Consider the following 9,139-nt stretch of genomic DNA (forward strand, 5'->3'; position numbering starts at 1 on the left):
TCATATCATCTTTGATTAATGTAAGGATGTCTGTAATTAATTTTAAATGTCATTTATTAATAAAACAGACACAAAAAGAGTCAGATTCAGGTGACATATTCAGTCAGTTGATTCAGTCTATTTCAGTGAGCGATTTATCAGGTAAATCATGAGTTTGTGAGTCTTTGAATGATTCGTTAAAAGAGCTGGCTTATTAGAGTCAGTAGTCAAACTATGTCTGGATGGTTGTGTGTATGTAAAAGAAAACCCAACGCCCCACGGCCCAGGTCCGCCATTACCATGTCCTGGTCCTGTCCTGTCCCCCACCGCCGTCCCATCGGGGCTTCCGCTTGACTTGGGCCACGTTTACACAAAGCAAAACAAATATTTTCCCCCTCTCCGTTTTCAAAAATAACATCGTTTACACACCTGCATAAATACGCCATCGAGCGCCATCATATCTATGCCAAACCTATTGGCGGCAGTGTAGGGGTTAAGGATAAAGCCATGCAAGCCAATCAGAATCCTCAGAATCGACAAGAGAAAACCTAAAACGCCGTTTCTCCCAATTCACACGACAACACATAACCAGCGTTTTCAGAAATCTTCACTTTGGCCGGAGTTTTAAGATATAATAGTTTTTTGTGGTAAAAACGGGGCTTTCATGTAAACGAGAGGCCAATTCGCAGGGAAATATCTGCGTTTTCCCTTCGTGTAAACGGGGCCTGGGTATGCTGTTATCGCTAACGCTGGTTATGTAACCCTGTTAAAAAAAAAAAAAATTTGATAGATAGAAAGCCATGAGAAAAATTAAGTTTCGAAAAAAAAACGAAAAAAAAAACGACAGTGGTACCCCTTACGTTTTTTTTTTTGGGCGAAAAATTAAGTTTCTCCAATCTTCCCAAAACTCTGGATTCTGATAGAGGGCCATGAGACTTAGACCTGAGTGCAAAAATGGAGGCTCTAGCCCCTTCCAGAGCTGAGATATCGAAACTCAAAAATTGGGCCCGAAAAAAAAAAGACAGTGGTACCCCTTACGTTTTTTTTGGGGGGGCGAAAAATTAAGTTTCTCCAATCTTCCCAAAACTCTGGATTCTGAGAGAGGGCCATGAGACTTAGACCTGAGTGCAAAAATGGAGGCTTTAGCCGTTTCCAGAGCTGAGATATCGAAACTCAAAAATTGGGCCTGAAAAAAAACCGACAGTGGTACCCTTTACGTTTTTTTTTTTTGGGCGAAAAATTAAGTTTCTCCAATCTTCCCAAAACTCTGGATTCTGATAGAGGGCCATGAGACTTAGACCTGAGTGCAAAAATGGAGGCTCTAGCCCCTTCCAGAGCTGAGATATCGAAACTCAAAAATTGGGCCCGAAAAAAAAAACGACAGTGGTACCCCTTAAGTTTTTTTTTTTTTGGGCGAAAAATTAGGTTTCTCCAATCTTCCCAAAACTCTGGATTCTGATAGAGGGCCATGAGACTTGGACCTGAGTGCAAAAATGGAGGCTCTAGCCCCTTCCAGAGCTGAGATATCGAAACTCAAAAATTGGGCCCGAAAAAAAAACGACAGTGGTACCCCTTACGTTTTTTTTTTTTTGGGCGAAAAAGTAAGTTTCTCCAATCTTCCCAAAACTCTGGATTCTGATAGAGGGCCATGAGACTTGGACCTGAGGGCAAAAATGGAGGCTCTAGCCCCTTCCAGAGCTGAGATATCGAAACTCAAAAATTGGGCCCGAAAAAAAACGACAGTGGTACCCCTTACGTTTTTTTTTTTTGGGGCGAAAAATTAAGTTTCTCCAATCTTCCCAAACTCTGGATTCTGATAGAGGGCCATGAGACTTAGACCTGAGTGCAAAAATGGAGGCTCTAGCCCCTTCCAGAGCTGAGATATCGAAACTCAAAAATTGGGCCCGAAAAAAAAACGACAGTGGTACCCCTTACGTTTTTTTTTTTTTGGGCGAAAAATTAAGTTTCTCCAATCTTCCCAAAACTCTGGATTCTGATAGAGGGCCATGAGACTTAGACCTGAGTGCAAAAATGGAGGCTCTAGCCCCTTCCAGAGCTGAGATATCGAAACTCAAAAATTGGGCCCGAAAAAAAAAAGACAGTGGTACCCCTTACGTTTTTTTTTTTTGGGCGAAAAATTAAGTTTCTCCAATCTTCCCAAAATTCTGGACTCTGAGAGAGGGCCATGAGACTTAGACCTGAGTGCAAAAATGGAGGCTCTAGCCCCTTCCAGAGCTGAGATATCGAAACTCAAAAATTGGGCCCGAAAAAAAAAAGACAGTGGTACCCCTTACGGTTTTTTTTTTTGGGCGAAAAATTAAGTTTCTCCAATCTTCCCAAAACTCTGGATTCTGATAGAGGGCCATGAGACTTAGACCTGAGTGCAAAAATGGAGGCTCTAGCCCCTTCCAGAGCTGAGATATCGAAACTCAAAAATTGGGCCCGAAAAAAAAACGACAGTGGTACCCCTTACGTTTTTTTTTTGGGCGAAAAAGTAAGTTTCTCCAATCTTCCCAAAACTCTGGATTCTGATAGAGGGCCATGAGACTTGGACCTGAGTGCAAAAATGGAGGCTCTAGCCCCTTCCAGAGCTGAGATATCGAAACTCAAAAATTGGGCCCGAAAAAAAAACAACAGTGGTACCCCTTACGTTTTTTTTTTTTTTGGGCGAAAAAGTAAGTTTCTCCAATCTTCCCAAAACTCTGGATTCTGATAGAGGGCCATGAGACTTGGACCTGAGGGCAAAAATGGAGGCTCTAGCCCCTTCCAGAGCTGAGATATCGAAACTCAAAAATTGGGCCCGAAAAAAAAACGACAGTGGTACCCCTTACGTTTTTTTTTTTTGAGGCGAAAAATTAAGTTTCTCCAATCTTCCCAAACTCTGGATTCTGATAGAGGGCCATGAGACTTAGACCTGAGTGCAAAAATGGAGGCTCTAGCCCCTTCCAGAGCTGAGATATCGAAACTCAAAAATTGGGCCCGAAAAAAAAACGACAGTGGTACCCCTTACGGTTTTTTTTTTGGGCGATAAATTAAGTTTCTCCAATCTTCCCAAAACTCTGGATTCTGATAGAGGACCATGAGACTTAGACCTGAGTGCAAAAATGGAGGCTCTAGCCCCTTCCAGAGCTGAGATATCGAAACTCAAAAATTGGGCCCGAAAAAAAAAAGACAGTGGTACCCCTTACGTTTTTTTTTTTTGGGCGAAAAATTAAGTTTCTCCAATCTTCCCAAAATTCTGGACTCTGAGAGAGGGCCATGAGACTTAGACCTGAGTGCAAAAATGGAGGCTCTAGCCCCTTCCAGAGCTGAGATATCGAAACTCAAAAATTGGGCCCGAAAAAAAAAAGACAGTGGTACCTCTTACGTTTTTTTTTTTTTGGGCGAAAAATTAAGTTTCTCCAATCTTCCCAAAACTCTGGATTCTGATAGAGGGCCATGAGACTTAGACCTGAGTGCAAAAATGGAGGCTCTAGCCCCTTCCAGAGCTGAGATATCGAAACTCAAAAATTGGGCCCGAAAAAAAAACGACAGTGGTACCCCTTACGTTTTTTTTTTGGGCGAAAAAGTAAGTTTCTCCAATCTTCCCAAAACTCTGGATTCTGATAGAGGGCCATGAGACTTGGACCTGAGTGCAAAAATGGAGGCTCTAGCCCCTTCCAGAGCTGAGATATCGAAACTCAAAAATTGGGCCCGAAAAAAAAACGACAGTGGTACCCCTTACGTTTTTTTTTTTTTGGGCGAAAAATTAAGTTTCTCCAATCTTCCCAAAACTCTGGATTCTGATAGAGGGCCATGAGACTTAGACCTGAGCGCAAAAATGGAGGCTCTAGCCCCTTCCAGAGCTGAGATATCGAAACTCAAAAATTGGGCCCGAAAAAAAAACGACAGTGGTACCCCTTACGTTTTTTTTTTTTTTTGGGCGAAAAATTAAGTTTCTCCAATCTTCCCAAAACTCTGGATTCTGATAGAGGGCCATGAGACTTAGACCTGAGTGCAAAAATGGAGGCTCTAGCCCCTTCCAGAGCTGAGATATCGAAACTCAAAAATTGGGGCCCGAAAAAAACAACAACAGTGGTACCCCTTACGTTTTTTTTGGGGGGGCGAAAAATTAAGTTTCTCCAATCTTCCCAAAACTCTGGATTCTGATAGAGGGCCATGAGACTTAGACCTGACTGCAAAAATGGAGGCTCTAGCCCCTTCCAGAGCTGAGATATCGAAACTCAAAAATTGGGCCCGAAAAAAAAAACGACAGTGGTACCCCTTACGTTTTTTTTTTTTGGGCGAAAAGTTAAGTTTCTCCAATGTTCCCAAAACTCTGGATTCTGATAGAGGGCCATGAGACTTAGACCTGATTGCAAAAATGGAGGCTCTAGCCCCTTCCAGAGCTGAGATATCGAAACTCAAAAATTGGGCCCGAAAAAAAAAAGACAGTGGTACCCCTTACGTTTTTTTTGGGGGGGCGAAAAATTAAGTTTCTCCAATCTTCCCAAAACTCTAGATTCTGATAGAGGGCCATGAGACTTAGACCTGAGTGCAAATATGGAGGCTCTAACCCCTTCCAGAGCTGAGATATCGAAACTCAAAATTTGGGCCCGAAAAAAAAAACGACAGTGGTACCCCTTACGTTTTTTTTTTTTGGGCGAAAAATTAAGTTTCTCCAATCTTCCCAAAACTCTGGATTCTGATAGAGGGCCATGAGACTTAGACCTGAGTGCAAAAATGGAGGCTCTAGCCCCTTCCAGAGCTGAGATATCGAAACTCAAAAATTGGGCCCGAAAAAAAAAGACAGTGGTACCCCTTACGTTTTTTTTTTTTGGGCGAAAAATTAAGTTTCTCCAATCTTCCCAAAACTCTGAATTCTGAGAGAGGGCCATGAGACTTGGACCTGAGTGCAAAAATGGAGGCTCTAGCCTTTTCCAGAGCTGAGATATCGAAACTCAAAAATTGGGCCCGAAAAAAAAACGACAGTGGTACCCCTTACGTTTTTTTTTTTTGGGCGAAAAATTAAGTTTCTCCAATCTTCCCAAAACTCTGGATTCTGATAGAGGGCCATGAGACTTAGACCTGACTGCAAAAATGGAGGCTCTAGCCCCTTCCAGAGCTGAGATATCGAAACTCAAAAATTGGGCCCGAAAAAAAAAAACGACAGTGGTACCCCTTACGTTTTTTTTTTTTGGGCGAAAAATTAAGTTTCTCCAATCTTCCCAAAACTCTGGATTCTGATAGAGGGCAATGAGACTTAGACCTGAGTGCAAAAATGGAGGCTCTAGCCCCTTCCAGAGCTGAGATATCGAAACTCAAAAATTGGGCCCGAAAAAAAAACGACAGTGGTACCCCTTACGTTTTTTTTTTTGGGCGAAAAATTAAGTTTCTCCAATCTTCCCAAAACTCTGGATTCTGATAGAGGGCCATGAGACTTGGACCTGAGTGCAAAAATGGAGGCTCTAGCCTTTTCCAGAGCTGAGATATCGAAACTCAAAAATTGGGCCCGAAAAAAAAACGACAGTGGTACCCCTTACGTTTTTTTTTTTTGGGCGAAAAATTAAGTTTCTCCAATCTTCCCAAAACTCTGGATTCTGATAGAGGGCCATGAGACTTAGACCTGACTGCAAAAATGGAGGCTCTAGCCCCTTCCAGAGCTGAGATATCGAAACTCAAAAATTGGGCCCGAAAAAAAAAAACGACAGTGGTACCCCTTACGTTTTTTTTTTTTTTTGGGCGAAAAATTAAGTTTCTCCAATCTTCCCAAAACTCTGGATTCTGATAGAGGGCAATGAGACTTAGACCTGAGTGCAAAAATGGAGGCTCTAGCCCCTTCCAGAGCTGAGATATCGAAACTCAAAAATTGGGCCCGAAAAAAAAACGACAGTGGTACCCCTTACGTTTTTTTTTTTTGGGCGAAAAATTAAGTTTCTCCAATCTTCCCAAAATTCTGGACTCTGAGAGAGGGCCATGAGACTTAGACCTGAGTGCAAAAATGGAGGCTCTAGCCCCTTCCAGAGCTGAGATATCGAAACTCAAAAATTGGGCCCGAAAAAAAAAAGACAGTGGTACCCCTTACGTTTTTTTTTTTTGGGCGAAAAATTAAGTTTCTCCAATCTTCCCAAAACTCTGGATTCTGATAGAGGGCCATGAGACTTAGACCTGAGTGCAAAAATGGAGGCTCTAGCCCCTTCCAGAGCTGAGATATCGAAACTCAAAAATTGGGCCCGAAAAAAAAACGACAGTGGTACCCCTTACGTTTTTTTTTTTGGGCGAAAAAGTAAGTTTCTCCAATCTTCCCAAAACTCTGGATTCTGATAGAGGGCCATGAGACTTGGACCTGAGTGCAAAAATGGAGGCTCTAGCCCCTTCCAGAGCTGAGATATCGAAACTCAAAAATTGGGCCCGAAAAAAAAACGACAGTGGTACCCCTTACGTTTTTTTTTTTTTTTGGGCGAAAAAGTAAGTTTCTCCAATCTTCCCAAAACTCTGGATTCTGATAGAGGGCCATGAGACTTGGACCTGAGGGCAAAAATGGAGGCTCTAGCCCATTCCAGAGCTGAGATATCGAAACTCAAAAATTGGGCCCGAAAAAAAAAACGACAGTGGTACCCCTTACGTTTTTTTTTTTTTGGGGCGAAAAATTAAGTTTCTCCAATCTTCCCAAACTCTGGATTCTGATAGAGGGCCATGAGACTTAGACCTGAGTGCAAAAATGGAGGCTCTAGCCCCTTCCAGAGCTGAGATATCGAAACTCAAAAATTGGGCCCGAAAAAAAAACGACAGTGGTACCCCTTACGGTTTTTTTTTTTTTGGGCGAAAAATTAAGTTTCTCCAATCTTCCCAAAACTCTGGATTCTGATAGAGGGCCATGAGACTTAGACCTGAGCGCAAAAATGGAGGCTCTAGCCCCTTCCAGAGCTGAGATATCGAAACTCAAAAATTGGGCCCGAAAAAAAAAAGACAGTGGTACCCCTTACATTTTTTTTTTTGGGCGAAAAATTAAGTTTCTCCAATCTTCCCAAAACTCTGGATTCTGATAGAGGGCCATGAGACTTAGACCTGAGCGCAAAAATGGAGGCTCTAGCCCCTTCCAGAGCTGAGATATCGAAACTCAAAAATTGGGCCCGAAAAAAAAACGACAGTGGTACCCCTTACGTTTTTTTTTTTTTTTTGGGCGAAAAATTAAGTTTCTCCAATCTTCCCAAAACTCTGGATTCTGATAGAGGGCCATGAGACTTAGACCTGAGTGCAAAAATGGAGGCTCTAGCCCCTTCCAGAGCTGAGATATCGAAACTCAAAAATTGGGGCCCGAAAAAAAAAACGACAGTGGTACCCCTTACGTTTTTTTTTTTTTTGGGCGAAAAATTAAGTTTCTCCAATCTTCCCAAAACTCTGGATTCTGATAGAGGGCCATGAGACTTAGACCTGACTGCAAAAATGGAGGCTCTAGCCCCTTCCAGAGCTGAGATATCGAAACTCAAAAATTGGGCCCGAAAAAAAAAACGACAGTGGTACCCCTTACGTTTTTTTTTTTTTGGGCGAAAAGTTAAGTTTCTCCAATGTTCCCAAAACTCTGGATTCTGATAGAGGGCCATGAGACTTAGACCTGAGTGCAAAAATGGAGGCTCTAGCCCATTCCAGAGCTGAGATATCGAAACTCAAAAATTGGGCCCGAAAAAAAAAAACGACAGTGGTACCCCTTACGTTTTTTTTTTGGGCGAAAAATTAAGTTTCTCCAATCTTCCCAAAACTCTGGATTCTGATAGAGGGCCATGAGACTTAGACCTGATTGCAAAAATGGAGGCTCTAGCCCCTTCCAGAGCTGAGATATCGAAACTCAAAAATTGGGCCCGAAAAAAAAAAGACAGTGGTACCCCTTACGTTTTTTTTGGGGGGGCGAAAAATTAAGTTTCTCCAATCTTCCCAAAACTCTAAATTCTGATAGAGGGCCATGAGACTTAGACCTGAGTGCAAATATGGAGGCTCTAACCCCTTCCAGAGCTGAGATATCGAAACTCAAAAATTGGGCCCGAAAAAAAAAACGACAGTGGTACCCCTTACGTTTTTTTTTTTTTGGGCGAAAAATTAAGTTTTTCCAATCTTCCCAAAACTCTGGATTCTGATAGAGGGCAATGAGACTTAGACCTGAGTGCAAAAATGGAGGCTCTAGCCCCTTCCAGAGCTGAGATATCGAAACTCAAAAATTGGGCCCGAAAAAAAAACGACAGTGGTACCCCTTACGTTTTTTTTTTTTTGGGCGAAAAATTAAGTTTCTCCAATCTTCCCAAAACTCTGGATTCTGATAGAGGGCCATGAGACTTGGACCTGAGTGCAAAAATGGAGGCTCTAGCCTTTTCCAGAGCTGAGATATCGAAACTCAAAAATTGGGCCCGAAAAAAAAACGACAGTGGTACCCCTTACGTTTTTTTTTTTTGGGCGAAAAATTAAGTTTCTCCAATCTTCCCAAAACTCTGGATTCTGATAGAGGGCCATGAGACTTAGACCTGACTGCAAAAATGGAGGCTCTAGCCCCTTCCAGAGCTGAGATATCGAAACTCAAAAATTGGGCCCGAAAAAAAAAAAACGACAGTGGTACCCCTTACGTTTTTTTTTTTTTTGGGCGAAAAATTAAGTTTCTCCAATCTTCCCAAAACTCTGGATTCTGATAGAGGGCAATGAGACTTAGACCTGAGTGCAAAAATGGAGGCTCTAGCCCCTTCCAGAGCTGAGATATCGAAACTCAAAAATTGGGCCCGAAAAAAAAACGACAGTGGTACCCCTTACGTTTTTTTTTTTTGGGCGAAAAATTAAGTTTCTCCAATCTTCCCAAAACTCTGGATTCTGATAGAGGGCCATGAGACTTAGACCTGAGTGCAAAAATGGAGGCTCTAGCCCCTTCCAGAGCTGAGATATCGAAACTCAAAAATTGGGCCCGAAAAAAAAAACGACAGTGGTACCCCTTACGTTTTTTTTTTTTGGGCGAAAAATTAAGTTTCTCCAATCTTCCCAAAACTCTGGATTCTGATAGAGGGCCATGAGACTTAGACCTGAGTGCAAAAATGGAGCCTCTAGCCCCTTCCAGAGCTGAGATATCGAAACTCAAAAATTGGGCCCGAAAAAAAAAACGACAGTGGTACCCCTTACGTTTTTTTTGGGGGGCGAAAAATTAAGT

The sequence above is a fragment of the Pimephales promelas genome, chromosome 25 (genome assembly GCF_988280905.1).
Source record: "Pimephales promelas chromosome 25, fPimPro1.hap1.1, whole genome shotgun sequence".
In the NCBI taxonomy this organism is placed as follows: domain Eukaryota; kingdom Metazoa; phylum Chordata; class Actinopteri; order Cypriniformes; family Leuciscidae; genus Pimephales; species Pimephales promelas.